Genomic DNA, 22133 nt, shown 5'->3' on the forward strand with positions numbered 1-22133 from the left:
TAGGTTTATTGCTTGGAAATCATGTATGTAAAATAGACAAGACTAAGCCATTTTATAGGCATTTACAACAAGAGTGTAACGTCTATGCTTAATTGCTCATAATTAGATAATAAATGCGTAATGAAGGTCGGCTTCATCAAGGGTTTGTAACGTTCGTTTTGAGCCCAGCAGTTGGGAATACCGTTCGAATAATGCCACCTTGCGTCTTGTTGGCAACCACGTATGCAATGCTTGCCACGTATGCCCACGTCACCAAGAGGGTATTTTCCCCCCTAACAATTGTCCCCAAACCCATTTTGAATTTATTCCGGGAAGTTCAAAAAGGAAAAATGGGTTTCACGGAAGGAAAATGGAAACCGCCTCTTAACCTCCCCAACACTGACGGCGTTAGAATCATGATGACTCTTGCCTTAGAGAAGCCAACCGTCCATCTGCGCTAATAAATAGGACTGCGCTTCCATCCATCCGCAATCACTTCTGTAATCTCTCTCTTCTCTTTCCCAGAAAAAACGATCGGCGCTCTTTCTCTCTCCTTTTTCAGGTAACTGCTCGGCTTCCATCTTCTTCTTTCCTTCTTTCTTTCTTCGATTTTCTCTATGTCGCAACGAATGGGAACGAAATCCACCCGCGCGAAGAACAAGAGAGTGGTGGTGGAGTGCGATCTGGTTGGGGGGCCAATTTTCAGCCCTACCCACATTCTGGACAGAAAGAATGCTCGGCCGGCCACTTGGGGGAAGCAGGATGTGGAGGCGCTCAGGGAGGAGTGTGGTTTTCCTCCGTCGGCGGTAATTCGTTTGCCGCAGCCCGACGAACGGGCCGATTGGGTATCGGACGGCTGGGTGTGCTTCTACGAGTATCCCTTCAGAATTGGGTATACTTATCCCTTCTCGCCACTGGTGCGAGGAGTTCTAAGGGCACTGGAGGTGCCGCCGGCGCAACTGATGCCGCAGGTCTGGAGGGTAATGTACTTGGTCGACCATCTGGCCGGAAAACTGGACATGGAATTCCGGGTTGAGGACCTTGTTTACACATACAAGGTCCAAAATTATGGGGCTGGTAGGTACTTGCTGCATGTCAAGGACGACAGGGAGGCTCTTCTTGGTGCAGACAAGTGGAACGACCGCGGGTGGATGGGTCGGTTCTTTTTTGTGGAGTTGGCTAGTTTAGGGCCCGACTCCGACTTCTTGACGGGGGAGTTGATGGCTAGAGGTATTTTGTTTGTTTTTTGGTGTTTTTTGGGCTTGTTGATTTGACTTTGTCTCACTTTTGTGTTTTTGTAGGTGCATCTTTCGACACAGTTGGTGTCGGTGCCGAAGCCATAGAAAAGACTGCTGTGCTGTTGGGGGTCCCTCTAAAGGACAGAGCTTTCATCGGCCTCAAGTTCGAACGCGAAGAACCTTCTCAAGAAGAAGAAGTTTCCGAACCTGCGAACATGTCGACATCAACAGGTAAACATGGATTAGGGTTAGTTTACATTTTTTTTGGGTTCGTCGCCCTTTTCAATACAAAATACAAATTACAACTGCTGTGACGAGACTGAGTCGTCAAACAAATGTTGTCAACAGGTACTGGCCCATCGACACGCTCTGGCAAGGCCCCATCTGCGGATGCATTGCTGAGGAAGAGGCTGGAGTCACTGGGAAGTGTGTCTCGAGCCAAACTCATCACTGTGTTGTCACCACTGAAGCCGCCAAAGGCTTCAACTGATGCCACGGTGACGGGGGAGACCAGCTCGCTTCTGCCTGCTGAGAAAAAGCTGCCGCCTCCATCTCGGAAGAGGAAGCTTGCAGTGGAGTTCCCTGACGACTATGGGTCGGCAGATGCGCCACGAGTTCAGCTTTGGCCTGAAGTCGACCGCCTCTGGATGACGTCAAGCCGGGAGCGCCAGGAATCTTTGTCCCCAGTAGCTGCAACTGTCGAGAGCGTCTCGGATGCATGGAGGGTATGTGTTTGCTTTTCCTTCTTATTTTCTTCGCCTCCTCCATCCTCATCTCGTCATTTTAGTGACTTTAAATAATTTGCTTTCACATAGGCCCTGCAATCTGCTCTAGCCACACGTCATCATGTCATCATGTTAGAAGATCAAATAGTAAAACTGAAAAATGACATGAAGAAGGCAAAGCAGGAAGCTGGTCGTCTTGGCGGTGTGGCCAAGGAGGCGACGGTAAGAGCTGAGGCGCTGCAGGTGAGTCAAGAGAAAGGGGCTGCTGAGGTCGCACAGTTGAACGCCGAGAAGGAGACGCTGGTTGCTGAGGTCGACGAGCTGAAGACGTCTCTCTCCAAAGTCAAGGCGAGGATTTACGAGTGTGCTGGTGTAGACACCTACTTTTGTCCCCGTTCCCGCAAGGGAAAGGTCCGATGATGAAAGCATAAAAACTCCACTTGACAACGCATCTCCTATAAAATAAACGAATCTTGATTCCCCATTTCATTTCACCCGAAACCTGCTATTTATGGAAACCTGCTAAAAAGTAATTGCCGTAAAAGGTAGCTTCTAAAAGTGGCAAAACATAAAGGATAGAAACCTGTCAGAATTAGGTGTTGCACTCCAACATAAATCCTAAATGAGATAGAAAACTGCGAGAATCCTATTCCTAATAGGGTTCGGAAATAAGAGTTACGTATTAATTAAAATCCTAACGAACCTAGGGTTCGTAACGGGCCCAGGCGCATTCCGTCACAAAATTAATACGCGCTAAAAGACTCGAATTAATCTCAAACTCTACGGATTTCAGGAATCCGAATCTGACAAAGAATTCGGCCCAGACATCACTTTCAACGCCCAGAGCCCGGCGCCGAAATCTTTGACGCCCAGCCCTGGGCGCTGAAATTGCATGGATCTCTATTTTCAACGCCCAGCCCTTGGCGCCGAAATCTTTGACGCCCAGAGCTGGGCGCCGAAATTACCTGGGACGTGTTTTTTCCTAATTCTTTATGGATTAGAACTCTGCAATTCTATCTTTCCACGAACTCTTCCCTATAAATAGGCCCCTAGTTTCGACGTGAAAGAACACACAACAACACATAATATATTCTGAGTATTGACTCTAAACCCCTTAGCCTAAGCCTCTCGCTGCGAAACTGTTCACGCGTTCTGTCGCAATCGATCCATAAATCGAACAGAACGTATCCTGTCCCATAATTGAGATTCGTTAAATAAAAGGAGAAATAGCAAAGTCAAAGTGGTTAGTTTTCTGAGAACCGTGACGCACCTCTCAAGGGTGCGTCGTGATGTGTCCCATTTCGATGATTTACCTGCTTTCCTCGCCCTTTTTATGAACTGTTAAACTAACCTAATATGATTGTTCTATCACGCCTAACAAATACAATATTTTTGGGAAATCGGATTATCATGCTAGGTCCCTTAATGTTATTTAAATCAGATAATCACGATCGAATTAGTATTATATGTTGCATATTGCTAAAATCAACTCAGATTAGTTTAATAGTTAACGCATGTCCCTTCACTTATTTATGCTGAGCTAGTAAGGATATCCTGCCTCTGGAGTTATCGACGAGCGAATTACTCCTCTCGGTAGTTACAGTCCCCCGAACCCTCAATCTCTACCTTGCGGGTGTATATTGAGAGATCCCCACACCAGGGATCACAAGGGAACCTACGGTCGTCGTGGTCAAACATAATTGCACTCCCTTTATGTCACAATAACCGGGTTTTGTCAGTTTTTCTCATTGTCGTTAAAAACTGAATGGCGACTCCTATATTACTAGTCAATTGGGTGTATACTCACAGGAAATCCAATTACACTTGATTGAATAAAAAGAATCGTCACACCCACGAGGGACAAGGTCACGCATTAGCCTCGCGCTTTTTCGACCCCCTCACAGTGGCGACTCCGCTGGGGATATTGAAGGAAATACTCGTGCTTGTAGGTAATCAAAATAGCCGAAGGGTGAAACGATCCTACCCCGCGTTTATTTCCCCATCAAGTTGGGACGACCTGAAAATCAGCATATTAATGTGAACGGACAGAACATCATAACGAATCTCGGCTCCCTCGGGAGTTGGGACTAAGGATACCTTTTTTCGCCAATAGGGGGGTGCATACGCCGCGCATGTTTCCCACTCGGTACTTGTGCATGTAGTACACCTATCCCGAACCCAATCGCTCGCCCATTAGGTCCCCCTCGCCTGCCTACCCCCTTGGCTTGCACTTGCGAGTTAGCCTCTTGAACGAAATTCGTCTGTTGAAGACACTACCTCGACCGGGGCATGTGTTGGATCTACGATAGAAGCGGTACCAAGCCAGGCGCAAATACTACCCATAGAAGCCTATCATAAACTACGTGGCATATTTAATTTTCAAATCCATGTTTGTAATGTAGTTATGTGTAGCGAAATATGTGATTGTGTGTGACAAACTATCCTAGAAAACCAATGACCTTAAAAATTGCCCAAACATTCATAGACTAATTTGCCAAAGAGTTATACCGAAACACGTGTTCCGCAAACCCGAATGATCGCCACAAATTAAGCGACGCTCGGGATGGCCTGTAACGAATCCCACAAACGCTGTTACCCGTAAAGGACGTTATTAGGCAAGCACGCAAATCGAAGTCGCATAAACAAAAAACAGAAAACGAGAACCAGCCAGGGACGCATTTTCAACGCCCCTGGCTGGGCGCCAAAATTTCTCACGCCCACTGCTGGGCGCTGAAGTTGCTGCTTCGCTTTTTGGTCAGGCGCAGCAGCCTCGGTGCCCAAGCAAAAAGAAAGTACGTAGCACAAAAAATGCTCATCAAAAGAATTGCTACGAGGGCGTAAGAAAAGCACTCGATTTCAAAAGGCGACTCGTAAAAAATTAATAACTCTTTGCGTCGTTGTTAGGCCTCCTACGACGACAATGCTCGGCACTAAAAACCGAACATGCTAATAATTATGAATGTCACATGGGCGAAGTATTCAAAAAAAAATGTTCGAATAAAGTCTTCAAGAAAAAATAAATGTTCAAATAGAAAATAAATAAATCCGAGTCTAGACTAGGCTATGCCGAAGTACAATCTAAATCCTAAGTCTTAGTTAGAATCAGTCCTAATACTTGGTGTCGTTCTGCAAGTTAAAAGGTTAAACCATATTGAGTCTCCCTTCCTAACATTTAAATCAATGAGCACCCATATATAATTGTCATCCCTTGCTAGGAATCCACGGCATCAATACTCTCTCTCACCAATAAAAGGAATATATTATAGTATTTGCAAAATGGAAACGGTCACATTCTGAAAATCATTCCCCCATAGTCGCACAAACCCCAAAGTGAACCTAAGGTGTCAATACCGTTAGCAAAAAATTAATAGCCTCAAGGCTTAGGATCACATTGGGTCACGACTATCATAGTCCTCTCGAGTCACTCACTCCTTGAAATACTACTAAGTACGGACTAAAAGATTTTCCACGAATGCAACATGACCAACCATGAAAATACCCAAATCGGCATACCATAAGGCTACCATTGGGGTAAAGCAATACACATTAAGAGAGAAGCCGCACTAATGATTCTAGTCTTACAAAAATAAAAATTCGATCTCCCCAACTAAATACCTTGCCAACATTAAGCAAAATGGCGCATGACAAATGAACACCCAAGGGTTAAAATCTGAAGTGTCAACCAACGAAAATTATGGTCCAATTATCCTAAGTCTGAGAGTCGCTTGGTCAAGTGTTATAGGCTTACGCCACGTCACTATTTTGAGTCTAGGCCACCTCCTTATATTCATACACGGGTTATAATCGGAAAATTAATAAAAGTTCGAGTCTAAATCACAACTTCCAATTAAATCCCGTAAAACTGGAATCTGAAAAGAAGCAAAAAAAATTATTTTCGATGTAATTCTTTCATTAAATTTCAATAAGGTAAAAATAACATTTTGAATCTACGCTATTCGCACATTTTAAGAAACGACTTAATACGCTTGCAAAGTAAAACAATTTAAAAGGTCCACCCTAGGCCTACTAAAATTAAAAGGCCCACTGTAGGCCTACCAAACGAGGCTCACTCAGTCTCGCCTCGTGACTCAAAGACCACAACCATCTACCTTTTAGCCCAAATAAAAAATTGATTGAAAGATTTATGTTGGGGAGAAATCCCAAGCAAAAGGAAAAAATAGAAAGAGAAAAGGGAGAGCGAAAAGAGCGAGCCACGAAATACTTAGCCCGTACCTCCCAAAGTGCGAATTTTACCCAAGTAAACGAAGGAAAAGAATTGAGTCAACCAATCCAAATCATAAAATTCTACGATGTCTACCCTTTCCAATCCTTATGCTCTTAGACACCTTCGCTCTGGGGTCCCTGTGCAGCTCATTTAACCCATCCATGTTCTCGTTGCCATAACCCAAGAAACCATTACCTCAACTCTTGTTTTTGAACTTGTTATCAACCGCAAACCACGCACGGCCATTAACACGTGCGTCGTGCCCATCATCTCCAAAGTCCAAACCTGCTCTTACACCACCGTTGGCATAATGACCATATAACTCGTTTGGATACATCCCGTTGATATACCCTTGAGCCGTCCCCATGCTATTCATTGGCCTTGGTTGATGTAATCCTCATGCTCGAATAATACCTATACAACTTATCCTATCTCATTCAACCCATCTTTCAAGCCGTCTTGAGTCACAAATAAAAAGAGACAAATGAAGAGTACATTCTACGCTCAACGTAAAAATAAAAAATGTGAATAATAAAAAGGAAACTTTTCAAAGCGCCTCTAAAGTTAGTCTAAAAAGAAAAGAAGCATTTAGCGCACCAAAAAGATCCGCCCAGAAATAATTTTCAGCGCCCACAGCTGGGCGCCGAAATCTTTAACGCCCCAGCCTGGGCGCTGATTCTCTCTGCTCGCCAAATATTGTCCAGAAGTGCTCGTCATTTTATCCGCACATACACGGAAAAATAACGAACACTTGGGGGGGTACAACACGTATTCAGACATACATACCACCAAAAAAAAAACACATGTACCTCAAAAAAATGTATAAAACAAATTTTTGGCTTACGGCAAGGCAGCAGATTAAAATAATAATAAACTTCACTTATTCTACCATTTCAAATAATATGTTTCCACCTCGGAACGTACTTGTTTAAAATCGGCATTCTAAGAAACCATTTTCTAGGCTAAGAACTACGCAAGACCTGATTCCAAATTAAATCTATTTAAGGCGGATACGTAGGCAATCCATGATTCGGTCCAACCAATTTGACAAAAATATTAAAGCCTATAGAAAAACAAGAATAAAAAATAGAAGTCCCTTATTGAAATTTAATTACTTGCAACCCAAGTCGAAAGAAAAATTGAAAGCACGAAAAAGAATCCAAGTCATCAAGATGCCAAAATTAATGAGCGCACGTCGAAAAATAATAAGGGTACGTACCCTTGCCAGAAAGAGCACTCACAATCCTAGGCACTTAGGCAAGACTAAAAAGATCACTCTGCCTCAATTGAATGGGGGCTAACGCAAGCGTCCATGACCTCTAAAGTACTCGACTTGACCCTCCCTAAAGCGAACTAACTCACTTAAAGACTTTCTTTCACAACTAGACATAGTCGTTCGCTTTAAGACCTTCTTTTACCACTAGACACAGTCATAATCGCCAACAAGTAATAAAGGCAGTAAGCTTGCAATAAAGAGGATTGTTCTACGGAGTCGCCCCATCGTTCCTTCGAACTCAGGGCACCCGTCCATGATAATTCAAATGCTTGCTAATCCCCTGTGAAAAAAATAAGACATTTTCAATAGGACTTGGCACTTAACCAAGGCTCACCCTACTTAGACATATGACACGGGCCTCTAAAATCGAAATCTAAAAGTATCATTAAAGGGAAGACACAACAGCAACTAGGGGCTAAAAATTGAAATGAAAGAGCTAGGGAAAGAACTAAGTATACCTTGACCTTTTGTACAGACATACACCAAGTAAATCTAAGTCAATTTGAAAACGGTTTATATTCCCGCAATTCTGGAGAAGATGGCCCTAAAAGCCCAAAGCATGTGCCACACGGGCACAAGTAATATCTTGACGCCTGCACCCTGGCTTCCAGCAAATCCTTAGACAGCATTCCAAAAATCGTAACAGTATTTTGATTCACTCATGTGATTCTGTACGAACCCTTCTATAAGTCAGCCTACTTAGGACACCTCGGATTGTACACAGCAGGATTCGGATTTTAAATAATTTCCAAATAATTTTCAAAGACTTCTTCGAACATAATAAAGAGTCGTTGGTTTAATCTAAGTATGCGTTTTGCAAGTGAGTCAAAGATATTTCTAAATATAATTATGGGTAAAGAAAGGCACCTAGCTTTTGAGCAAGGCACACTTCAACATGTGACTACCTTGACCATGGAAATGTCGCACAATACGACATCTACAAGAGAAGCAGCAGATCACTACTCGAACGTACCTCGCACTAAACGAGTCTGGTTCAAACTATTCATGATTCGTGTCACCATGAATGCGTAAAAAGCGTATGCAAAGCATTATAGCACCAAGCCAATCCCATAGCTACAATTGGGGGCTTGAGAAAAACACTCTAAAAATGCTCGGAATGACGATTTTATCGCAAATTCTCGACGCTAATGCTATACATACATCATAGGGGCACAATCCTAAGCTTTAATCGTGTAAAAAGAACTTTAGAATGGCTACAACCCCTCCCAAATTCTAAAGCACTACTTAGAATATATAAAGTCACCCCACTAACAAGGGTAACTGAAAATCGCGAGTCACCAAAACTCCGATCAAACCACTGCACATAACGCTCGCCCTATAAAGCGCCCGTTACACAGTCTACATCGTTCCAAAGCAAAAGCGAAAGAAAAAAAAAATCAAAAAAACTGTCAAAGTTCTGCCCAGAAATCATTTTCAACGCCCAGAGCTGGGCGCCGATATCTTTAACGCCCCAGCCTGGGTGCTGAATCTTTCTGCTAGCCAAGTTTTGCCCAGATACAAAAACAAGAAAGAAACACCTGTGAATCATCGCATCGAACGAAGTAGTAAGCCGTGCAAACCCACGCAGAAGGTGCTACACTTGTTCGAGCACCTGAACGATTCAGCACGATGAAGTACTCCAAATAATGATATCCCAACACTTGGAGGAATGTTCTAAGACACGCCGTTAGGCCATACAAAGCCTGCGTTGCAATCCCGCAGTACAAGTCTAAAAAAAGGGTAAGGCACATTGCACTAATGTAGGCACGACCAAGAGCACGTGTAAAAGAGGCAAAGACTACTTATCGCCCAAATTCAAAATGCAAGCCACACGACTTCTACATTAAGGATTAAAGGTAGCAAAATATTACCTACCACGAAAGGGATAGCTCGCACCTACACGAGCGGAACCCCAAGGCATATTTCCCGAAAGAACCTACAAAAATCGTACGCCAAAAGGAAGCATCCCAACATGCATACTTGGGGGCTCCAAGCTACGAAACAACCATAGAAAAATAAAAAAATCTCGAAACAAATGTTTGAATAATCGAAAGGGTACGATGTTTGAGTCCACTTCATGAATGGGCCTGAACCTGAACCCTATCAAGCTTCTAAACAAACTATTCAAAATCAGTCGTTGCTCAAAAAGATTTTCAAGCAAACTGATTAATGGACCGCACACAACGGCCATTCTATGAACACTCGTTCGCACATACATATCATCATTCACGAACGCATTCAAAAGAAAAAAAATATATACACAAGAGCGATCAAAGTCTTACGCCTCAAGGTATGTTCCTCGGGCCATATAGACTCGCCCAACTGTTGCAGTAACTGCACGCCTTAAAGAGCAACAGTTCCTTAAAACAATCGCCCCAAAGCGACAAGCACCGTAGTCCACCAATCGGCTACGGCTTCTCAAGAAATCATCACGTTCTAAAAACAAAGAAAAAAACAAAAGAAAAGAGAATACATAGAACTTCCAAGTGAAATAAACGAATGAACAAGAGGCCAACTGTGTCATCAAAAGACCAGCCCAAACAACACTTTCAACGCCCCACCTGGGCGTGAATTATTTCAACGCCCCACCTGGGCGTGAATTATTTCAAAGCCCAGGCTTGGGCGCCGAAAATGAACCCAGGCTCAAAAAAAGGCCCTAACTTCTATTGGGCCCTGCCATACTCATTCGACTTGAAAATTGCCGAAAGTCGCACCTCACGGCTTTTTTCAAAGTAGCACACCACTACAAAGATCGCTCGCACTTACGAGCACAATCCCAAACACGATCAAGGACATTACAGAATGCGTATCCCCAAGGAACCTCTTTGACAAGAAATGACCGTCAAGCACGAATGCTTGGGGCTCGAAAGAAAATATATATTATGCAAAGTAAAAACAATATTCCCAGACTACGCTGTACGAAGTCCCGTGTTTGGATATCTCAAAAAATATATTGTTAAACAAAAATATACACAGTGTGGACCCACTTATAAGACACATCTAATCAGGAAATATTACGGCCCACCAACAGGTTGTAATCACAAAAGCCCTTCTACATAGGCAAAATAAGAAATTCAAAATGGGCTCGCCCACCCTCAGCGGGCGGGGTCTGCGTCACAAAGCCGCGCAGGTCCTCAGTTTTTGAAGAATAAAGTCTTCAAATTTAAAATAGGCTCGCCATCTTCATCCGGCGGGGTCTACGGCGCAAACCACGTAGGTCCTTATTTTCAAAAAAAACAAAATAAAATTTCAAAACCGATTCGTCCACTTCTATCGGACGGGGGGTCCACCCTCAGCGGACAGGCTCGCCATCTTCAGCCGGCGGGGTCTACGTCACAAACCGCGTAGGTCCTTATTTTCAAAAACATCAAAACAGATTCGTCCACTTCTATCGGACGGGGGGTCCACCCTCAGCGGACAGGCTCGCCCACCTTCAGCGGGCGGGGTCTGCGTCACTAACAGCGCAGGTCCTTAGTCGCTGCAGCGATAACTTTTATCGGTTTTCCCTTTTTCCGAAAATTAAAGGATCGGTTTTCCCTTTTTCCGAAAATCAAAGGATCGATTTTCCCTTTTTCCGAAAATCAAAGGATCAGTTTTCCCTTTTTCCGAAAATCAAAGGATCGGTTTTCCCTTTTTCCGAAAATCAAAGGATCGGTTTTCCCTTTTTCCGAAAATTAAAGGATCGGTTTTCCCTTTTTCTAAAAATTAAAGGATTGGTTTTTCGTTTTTTCCAAAAAAGAACGATGTGTTGGATTTTCCTTCGTTTTACGTCCTATAAAAACAAGGGGGTTTTCTCGTTTAGCTAGCCCTGAAAATGAGAATCTTTAAAAACGTTTTACCTCGTGATTGGGCTTGGCCAGGCCCAATTACACTTTATAGCTTTGATTTCGAAAAACTTTGTAGCTACTCCCAGTGACAAAGTGAGGGAGTTTCTACGCATCTTTAGATCCTTCCAATGACAAAGTGAGGAAGTTTCTATACTATCAGTTGACAAATCCCAATGACACGTGAGGGATATGTCGACACTTCAAGTGATGACCCTTAAGTCAAATGTTATCACTCGGGGGCTCGTGAGACCCTCGCAAAATAGGTCACATACACCATGGCCTGTGTGACACACTCCGTCTAATACTTTGACCATCGTCTTACTCCAAGACTCAGTCAAAGTGGGGGCTAACTGTAGACACCTACTTTTGTCCCCGTTCCCGCAAGGGAAAGGTTCGACGATGAAAGCATAAAAACTCCACTTGACAACGCATCTCCTATAAAATAAACGAATCTCGATTCCCCATTTCATTTCACCCGAAACCTGCTATTTATGGAAACCTACTAAAAAGTAATTGCCGTAAAAGGTAGCTTCTAAAAGTGGCAAAACATAAAGGATAGAAACCTGTCAGAATTAGGTGTTGCACTCCAACATAAATCCTAAATGAGATAGAAAACTGCGAGAATCCTATTCCTAATAGGGTTCGGAAATAAGAGTTACGTATTAATTAAAATCCTAACAAACCTAGAGTTCGTAACGGGCCCAGACGCATTCCGTCACAAAATTAATACGCGCTAAAAGACTCGAATTAATCTCAAACTCTACGGATTTCAGGAATCCGAATCTGACAAAGAATTCGGCCCAGACATCACTTTCAACGCCCAGAGCTGGGCGCCGAAATCTTTGACGCCCAGCCCTGGGCGCTGAAATTGCATGGATCTCTATTTTCAACGCCCAGCCCAGGGCGCCGAAATCTTTGACGCCCAGAGCTGGGCGCCGAAATTACCTGGGACGTGTTTTTTTCCTAATTCTTTATGGATTAGAACTCTGCAATTCTATCTTTCCACGAACTCTTCCCTATAAATAGGCCCCTAGTTTCGACGTGAAAGAACACACAACAACACATAATATATTCTGAGTATTGACTCTAAACCCCTTAGCCTAAGCCTCTCGCTGCGAAACTGTTCACGCGTTCTATCGCAATCGATCCATAAATCGAACAGAACGTATCCTGTCCCATAATTGAGATTCGTTAAATAAAAGGAGAAATAGTAAAGTCAAAGTTGTTAGTTTTCTGAGAACCGTGACGCACCTCTCAAGGGTGCGTCGTGATGTGTCCCTTTTCGATGATTTAACTGCTTTCCTCGCCCTTTTTATGAACTGTTAAACTAACCTAATATGATTGTTCTATCACGCCTAACAAATACAATATTTTTGGGAAATCGGATTATCATGCTAGGTCCCTTAATGTTATTTAAATCAGATAATCACGATCGAATTAGTATTATATGTTGCATATTGCTAAAATCAACTCAGATTAGTTTAATAGTTAACGCATGTCCCTTCAATTATTTATGCTGAGCTAGTAAGGATATCCTGCCTCTGGAGTTATCGACGAGCGAATTACTCCTCTCGATAGTTACAGTCCCCCGAACCCTCAATCTCTACCTTGCGGATGTATATTGAGAGATCCCCACACCAGGGATCACAAGGGAACCTACGGCCGTCGTGGTCAAACATAATTGCACTCCCTTTATGTCACGATAACCGGGTTTTGTCAGTTTTTCTCATTGTCGTTAAAAACTGAATGGCGACTCCTATATTACTAGTCAATTGGGTGTATACTCACAGGAAATCCAATTACACTTGATTGAATAAAAAGAATCGTCACACCCACGAGGGACAAGGTCACGCATTAGCCTCGCGCTTTTTCGACCCCCTCACAGCTGGTTACTACACTTGGAAAATGAAGGCCGAGATGATGGAGGAGTTCAAGGCAGGCAAACATGTGAACTAGACTCCTGACGAAGACATTGCTCAGTTCAACACTGCATTCCCCGAGGACTATATCCCCCCTGGTGCCGTTAGCGATGAAGAAGACGTTGAGGAGGGTGCAACTGCAACCAACCCCAATGTCGAGACGATGGCGGCACCAGGCGATGGCGAACAAGGGGAGAATGCATGCCCAGCAGACCATCAGGAGTAGTTCTGTCCCCCCCCCCCTCAAAAAATTTAAAATTTTAATGTTGTGTTTGTTAAACAATGGTTTGTTTTAAACAATATTTTGTGTGTTCGGCCTTTGGGAAGGTCGAGAAGATATTTGTGGCTGTGTTTCGCCTTGAGGGCGGCAGTCTTTTGGATGTTTTTGGGCTTGTCCAAGGGGGCAGGTCATGTAAATATTTGTGGTTTGTGAATTCTGTGTTGCTTGCTTTGTGTTTGGAAAAAATGTGCTTTGGTTTGGTTTTTTATTTTGCAGGTTGGGCACATACCTCGAGTTCGACTTTGGTGACGCCTCCAGCCTGTCAAAGGGGAACCTGCAAGAAATGTATGCTGTAGAAAATGTAGATCTGTATTCCATTATGTATGTAATGTACATTATAGTGTACCAGGCGTTTTTGTAATGGCCTAAATTGTATTTTGTATTTTGTAAGACTTGTAATATGTAATTTATACAATCATGTTGCTTTCCTGTATGTTATGTTGTACACTTCATTTCGTCTTTTCTCCTCTTGTCGAATCCGTCACCTTGTGGGCATCATACTGTCAACACAGCAAAGCGTGAGGATTGGCAGTTGGTGGAGCCAACGGCCTCCGATGCTTAAGTCAGTATGGAGCGACATGAAAATGAGAGGAAATTACGACAAGGAGAAAAAAGAAAGAAAGAGTTCAAGGAGAAATACGGGACGAAGTCGAGTCGAGTCTTTATGTTCGTTATTCCTCCTAAGTGTATACTTATGATGTCGTCACGGTGTTGTCTGCAAAACAAGATGATGGCATGAGGATTGGCCGTTGGTGGAGCCAACGACCCTCCGATGCCTAAGTCAGTAATGGTGATAACATATAAGGAGGAAAGGAAAAAAGATAGAGGAGAGGAACTTAACTTCTTGTTACTTATAAGTGTATATAGTTCGAGATGTTCCCGACTTCGTAATATGTCATGCCTGTTGCGTTAGGAAAAACTAGAAAGAAAAAATTATCCGAGTGTTCAGAAATGGTACAGTTTTAGGTGTGTCGCATTCCAACTTCTTGGGATGGGTGTGCCATCTTTGTCGACCAACTCGTATGCACCATGTCCTGTTCGTCTCACGATCTGGTAGGGACCTTCCCATGTCGGGGCCAATTTGCTGTGTCGAGGATCCTTTTTGTTTGGGAAGACCTTGCGTAGGACCCAATCTCCCTGCTGAAATACTCGAACCCTCACATTCTTGTTGTAGCTGTTTGCAACTGCTTGTTGGTAGGACGCCATCCTAACCAACGCTACTTCTCTGAGTTCGTCAATAGTATCGATGTCGTAAGTCAAGACTGAGTCGTTCATTCCTGGAGCCATGAAACTACTTCTTTCTGTGGGGAGCTCGACTTCGGGAGGAATGACTGCCTCGCAACCGAAGACTAAGGAGAAAGGAGTGTGATTGGTCGCCGTCTTGGGTGTCGTCCTGTCGGCCCAAAGGATCATAGGTAACTCGTCTGCCCATCTTCCTTTGGCGTCATCGAGGCGCTTTTTGAGGTTGTTGATGATGATATTGTTGCTTGACTCGGCTTGGCCGTTTTCTTGAGGATATCTTGGTGTTGAGGTGTGCAAGGTGATGTTATATCTACTGCAGAATTCCTTGGTTTTGTTGCTGATAAACTGAGAACCGTTGTCGCAGACGATCTCGGAAGGGATGCCGAACCGACTAAGGATATTTCTCTTGATGAACGAGATGACTTTAGTATCTCGAACTCGCTTGAAAGCTTCTGCTTCGATCCATTTGGAGAAGTAGTCAGTCATTGCCAACATGAAGACGCGCTGCCCTGATGCTTGTGGTAAAGGTCCCACTATGTCCATCCCCCATTTCATGAAGGGCCAAGGGGACAAGATAGGGTGGAGTACTTCACAAGGTTGGTGAGAGATGGATGCGAACCGCTGGCAGGAGTCGCACTTCTTACCAAAGGTGATAGCATCCTTCTTCATGGTGGGCCAGAAATATCCCATGGTCAGGGTTTTGTGGGCCAAGCTTCTTCCTCCGGCGTGGTTTCCACACTCACCATCGTGTATGTTGCGCAATGTCGACTCGATCTCGTCATGATCTAGGCATCTCAGGTATGGTCCTGCAACCGATTTTCTGAACAATACTCCATGGATGAGGATGAATCTAGAGGCTTTCATGCGGAAGGACTTTTCGTGGGTGACTCCAGGTGGGATGGTATTGTGTTTGAGCTAGTGTATGTAGGGATCGTGCCATGAAGGCGTTTGAGTAGGTTGAGACTGCTCAGTGATGGGTAGGTTATCTTTGGTGATGGCCGGATACATTAGGTGGACTACGGGGATGGAGGTGAGTTTAGGTTTGATGTTTGAGTCGAGATTGGCTAAGGCGTCGGCCTGGGTGTTTTGATCTCTTGGTATCTGTTGTAAGGTGCATGAGTCAAACTTGTTCACGAGCCTTTTTGCTATTTCCAAGTAGGCCTGCATCTTCGAGTCCTTTGCTGCATACGAACCATTAATCTGACTGATAATCAATAAAGAGTCACAACGTACCTCAAGTCGGCGGATGTTCATGTCGAGTGCTAATGATAATCGCAGGATCAAACCTTCGTACTCCGCCTCTTTGTTGGTGGCTTTGAACTCGCAACAGACAGACTGTACTATAGTGTCCCCTTGTGGCGATTTTAGCACGATGCCGAGGCCTGTCCCCCGTATATTTGAGGAGTCGTCGGTGTGTAAAGTCCATGTTGATGAGGATCCACTGTCGGTTAATATGTTGACTTCACGATCGACTTCGAGTTGGAGGCTCGGGCTGAAGTCAGCCACAAAATCGGCTAGGGCTTGCGACTTGATGGCGGTGCGAGGTTCACACCTGATGTCATAACAACCTAATTGTATTGCCCATTTGGACATCCTGCCAGACAACTCGGGTTTCCTCATGATTGACTTCATGGGATAGTTAGTTCTAACAATAACGGGATGGCATTCAAAATAAGGACGTAATTTAACGGAAGCAACAACTAGTGCAAGCACAAGTTTTTCCAGATGAGAGTACCTTGTTTCGGCGCTAAGCAAAGACTTACTGATGTAATAAACAGGTAATTGCTTTCCGTCTTCTTCCCGTACTAACACTGCACTGATGGTCGACTCTGTAACTGCGAGGTATACTTGTAGCACTTCGTTGTTTTTTGGTTTGGACAGTAACGTGAGGTTTGACAGGTATTGCTTGAGTTGCTGCAATGCGGCTTCGTGTCGGTCAGTCCAGCTGAACTTCTCATTCTTCCTGAGGATGTCGTAGAACAATTTGCACTTGTCGGACGACCTAGAGATGAAGTGGTTGAGGGCAGCCACTCTGCCTGCTAATTTTTGTACGTCCTTCTGGTTTCGAGGTGATTGTAGGTTGATGATTGCGCGGATCTGATCAGGACTAGCTTCGATGCCTCTTTGAATAACCATGTAACCTAGCAATTTTCCGAAAGAGACTCCGAACGAACATTTGGTGGGGTTGAGTTTCATGTTGTACTCTCGCAACACGTCAAAGGCTTGCTGAAGATGCGTGATGTGATCCAAAGCTTTCTTGGATTTCACAAGCATGTCGTCATGTAGACTTCCATTGTGTTGCCCAACTGTTTTCTGAACATTTTGTTTACTAGGCGCTGATAGGTGGCGCCTGCGTTCCTTAATCCGAACGGCATGACCTTGTAACAATAAGTTCCCCGCTCCGTGATGAAGGCGATTTTCTCTTGATCTTCTAGGTGCATCAAAATCTGGTTGTAGCCACTGAACGCGTCCATGAATGTGAGCATCTCGTGTCCCGCAGTAGAGACTTCGAACTAGCATTTGGTGGGGTTGAGCTTCATGTTGTACTCTCGCAACACGTCGAAGGCTTGTTGGAGATGCGTGATGTGATCCGAGGCTTTCTTGGATTTTACAAGCATGTCGTTGATGTAGACTTCCATTGTGTCGCCCAGCTGTTTTCTGAACATTTTGTTGACTAGGCGCTGATAGGTGGCGCCTGCGTTCCTTAAACCGAACGGCATGACCTTGTAACAATAAGTTCCCCGCTCCGTGATGAAAGCAGTTTTCTCTTGATCTTCTGGGTGCATCAAAATCTGGTTGTATCCACTGAACGCGTCCATGAATGTAAGCATCTCATGTCCCGCAGTAGCATCAACCATGGCGTCGATGTGGGGTAGGGGAAAACAATCTTTAGGGCATGCTTTGTTGATGTCGGTTAAATCTATGCACACTCGCCATTTCCCATTCTTTTTTCTGACTACGACGACATTGGCCAACCAGTCTGGGTATTTTACTTCCCTGATCTTTCCTGTATCTAGTAGTTGTTGAACTTCATCGTTGATAATTTGGTTGCGTTCTAGAGCGAATTTCCGCCGCTTTTGTTTGACGGGCTTATGTCGGGGGTCGACACTGAGTTTGTGAGTGATGACGTCTGGGCTGATGCCTGGCATATCTTCATGTGACCATACGAAGCAGTCCGCGTTGGCTTTGAGGAATGTAACAAGTTCCGACCTGATGTCGTCGGGTACATCACATCCAATGAAAACGACCTGTTCTGGCTTAGCAGGATCCAAGATGATCTCGTCGAGTTGTTCAGATTTGGGCTCTTCGTAGCTTGCTGGTTCGGAATTGGACTGTAATTGCTATAATGAGGATTTATTTGTGGCCGATGGTTTTAGGGCCGCCTTGTAACATTCTTTGGATTCTTGCTGATCCCCTTTGATTTCTTGAACCCCCCATCGAGTCGGGAACTTGATGGTTTGGTGATATGTCGAAGGGATGGCCTTCATGTCGTGAATCCAGGGCCTGCACAAAATAATGTTGTAAGATGAAGGGCAATCAATAACACAAAACTTTACCTGTTGGTTGATTCCTTCTGCGTAAACAGGTAGGGTAACTTCTCCGAAGGTGGTTTTTGCTTCGCCACTAAACCCTATTAGCACGGTGGATTTTTTGACGACATCTGTGTCTGGGTTGAGCCCCATCTCCTTGAGGGCTTCGAGCATCATCACGTTAGTTGAGCTACCATTGTCGACAAGGACTCGTTTGATCATGCAGTTTCCAACGGGAATAGATATTACCAAGCCGTCGTGATGTTTGTCCGAGATGTCCCCTGCATCAGATTCATCAAAAGATAGGGTTAGGTATTTGGCGGCTACGGCTCGGACTGGCCTATTTATCTCATTTTCTCAGGCGTGTCTCTTCGCTGCAGAATAAGTTAAACCACAAATGTCAGAACCTCCAGCAATGAAATTCAAGTTTTAGTATGAGGGGGAGGTGGAGGAGGTCGAGATGGAGAGTTAGAGTTGTCTTTGTTGACAACGCCACGAGCTTTATCTGACATGACGTCCTTGAGGTAACCATTTTTCAGCAGGTAGGCTACTTCTCTCCTCAACGCAACGCAGTCGTTGGTTGTGTGACCGATGTCGGCGTGGAAATCGCACCACTTTGAGGGATCCTTCTTCGACTCGGGTTTGCTAGACTTCGGCGGCCATTGCACTGCTTTCCCCATCTTTGAAAGATGGTTCATCAGACCTACAGTGTTAACACAAAAAGAATATTCGTTAATTTTCGGAGGCAGGTCCGGGCTATTCTTCCAGTCGGAGTCGTCGTCATCTTCCACCACTGCTACGTGTTGAGTTCGGAAATAAGGAGCAGGGCGATCATTGCTTCTCTTGGGATAGGTCAATCGTCTTTCCGTCTTTGAGTAGTCATTGCCCCCTTTCCGAGAATGGAGAGTCTCGTCCAACCTTACTTGGGCCATTGCTTTGGCTTGAGCGTCTTTGAACGTCTTGCAGGGGTATTTGATTAGATCCCTCCAGAGGTCGGTTTCGCCATACAATCCTTGCCTGAACGCTTCGATAGCTGTCGAGACATCGCATTCAGGAACGGTCACCTTCTCCCTGATGAACCGGGCTATGTAATCCTTCAGGGGTTCGTCAGGACGTTGGATTACTCGGTATAAGTCGCTTGTTTGCTTCTCTAAACACCTGCTGCTAGCAAAGTGTTGGTTGAACATGTTGTCGAGGTGAGCAAAAGAGGTAATGCACCCATTTGGCAGGCTAGTCAACCACTTCAAGGCGGGCCAAACCAATGTTGAACCGAACCCCTTGCAAAGGCTGGCTTCTCTCATGTGTTTGGGAACTGGAATGGTCATCATCCGTTGTTTATAGGTCAAGATATGCTCGCTTGGATCGGACGTTCCGTCATACATAGGCATATTGGGTGGACTGAATCGCTTCGGGATGTCTATTGCATCAATGGGATCGGCATACGGCGAGTCGGCATAACTGTCTAGGCTGGCTTCTTTGATTGGTGTTGGCACTCCTGGGATTTTGTTTTTCATGGTCATGATTTGTTGGAGTTGGTGATTGGTGTCCTCGCAGATGCTGTTGAGCACCGGGACGAGTGGGCTGAAAGTTTCGGGCAGGCTGGCTTGGAGATGTTGATAATAGGTGTTTTGAGGATATACACCATGAGGTTGATGGGGAGTGAACTGCGGCACCACTTGTTGTATGTAAGGGGGCGTTCCTTGAGTAGCGTGGGTACCTGCAACGTAAGGGAAAGGAGTTACGAAACCGTGACTAACCGCATCGACTGACCTGTTAAGAGGAGTGTATGGAGAATAGTTTCGAGAAGAGTCAGGTCGCATTAGGGCGTTTGGTAACGCTGCTTGTGGCGCCTGGCTGGCCAGAGGAACTGCCATCAACTGGGGAGGTGCTCCTGGCGCCGAAGTGACAACGTTAACGACAGGTTGGACGGCTTGCTGAGAGAAGAACTGGTCCCATGGCATCTGAGCTACTGGCGCTGATCCTTGTGCCGGAAGCGTAGCGGATAGAGGCATCGACATGGTTACCATTTGGGGAGGTAACGGGCGAGACGCTGGAACAGAGGCGGGGACCGACACCGTGGTGGATGTCGTCATGCCGACTTGAGATGGGGTGACCTGGGCAGCTGTCGTGGCGACGGCTGTCGCCGATGTACCTGCAGAAGATGGTTGAGTTGGAGGTGGGGGAAGCCAACTCGGGTTAGAGCGGGGCTGACTCGGCAATGGATCGAATTCGCGGATCTGCTGGAGAACAGGACCCCCAGGTTCGCCAAAGGGCACATGGAGGGGGTGATCTGGAGCAGCATCAAGATCCAAGCGGCGGCTCAGCCCGGAGGTGTCTCGTCGGTACTGGAACCTGGATCCGGTGGCGATGGAGGCGGTGGACCTGACTTGGGAGTGCAATGCTTCGTTTTCCTTTTGGAGGATGTTGATGCGCTGCTCCATGGCTTCGAAGCGACGAGTAATGTCGTCGGATGAGCTAGTGTTTCCGGCCATGGTGATTGGAATGGTATTATCAAGCTGTTTTTGATTGTTAGCCCCACGGTGGACGCCAAATTGTTTTGGACAAATTCGACTTAGAGACGAACTTGCCTTGATGAAGGTGCTAACAATCGATCGAGCTAGATAATTGAAAATGGTGAGAGCAAGTTGTAATAGCATAAGATAATCGTAGGTTTATTGCTTGGAAATCATGTATGTAAAATAGACAAGACTAAGCCATTTTATAGGCATTTACAACAAGAGTGTAACGTTAATGCTTAATTGCTCATAATTAGATAATAAATGCGTAATGAAGGCCGGCTTCATCAAGGGTTTGTAACGTTCGTTTTGAGCCCAGCAGTTGGGAATACCGTTCGAATAATGCCACCTTGCGTCTTGTTGGCAGCCACGTATGCAATGCTTGCCACGTATGCCCACGTCACCAAGAGGGTATTTTCCCCCCTAACAGTTATCACTTGTGATTAATGATGTTTCATGCCTTACAACGCGGTTTAAATCTCTGGTATTCAAGCACATTCCACGAGCAAGTAACAAAGTGGTTCATTGTCTAGCGCAATATGCTCTTTCCATGCCGGTGGGACAAAAAATGTTCTTAAACCCACCCCCTTTCACAAGGGTAGCCTATGAAGGAGATCTTGAGAGAATGAGTAAACGGCAGCTATCAAGCGTGGATACACAACAAGATGACCAAGGAGAACGTGCAGTTATCAATTTGGATACCATCTCTTCGCCTGTTCCAACTTCAGCAGTCACCACAACACAAATTATGTTTGGCACATTACCTGCAACGATTACCCTAGCTAACAGCAAGTGATATCAAAAGGAAGAGCAAGATGTGTGTGGAGGATGGGGAAGACAGTTCGAAAACGGGTTAGTTAGTGGGTTTGGTTTGTTCCCCAATTTGGATGTTAAGAATGTGGGCTTCACAATGTGGGTTGGGACACCTTTTGTTGTTTAGTTTGTTTGGGTACTCTTAGCAATGTAGATTCGAAAGTTATTAGATGAGCCGAAAGTTTTTGGGATGTGAGCCCATTTTGTAATCACTATGTTTAATATATAATATATCTCCGTTATTGTGTTAAAAAAAAAAATTAAAAAAAAAAAAAAAACATTGCTATTTTTTTTTGCATTATGTGCTCAAAAAATACAAACAAACAACATATGGGCAGGGAAATAGCTAGTATTGGTTGTAACACACTACGTATGTCTTTATTCACCAAAAGTAATTTAGAACATATGTCATGCATTATTAATAGCTAAATATTTTCAAATACTACGTATCAGATATGAAGAATTATGGCGTAATGTATAATTAGACTGATAAGAATGTTAAAGACTCTTAAGAGTACGAATTTCAAAGTGATTAAGAATGTTACGTGAAAAATTCATTGTCC

Source organism: Spinacia oleracea, chromosome 4 (assembly GCF_020520425.1).
Source record: "Spinacia oleracea cultivar Varoflay chromosome 4, BTI_SOV_V1, whole genome shotgun sequence".
Classification (NCBI taxonomy): Eukaryota; Viridiplantae; Streptophyta; class Magnoliopsida; order Caryophyllales; family Amaranthaceae; genus Spinacia; species Spinacia oleracea.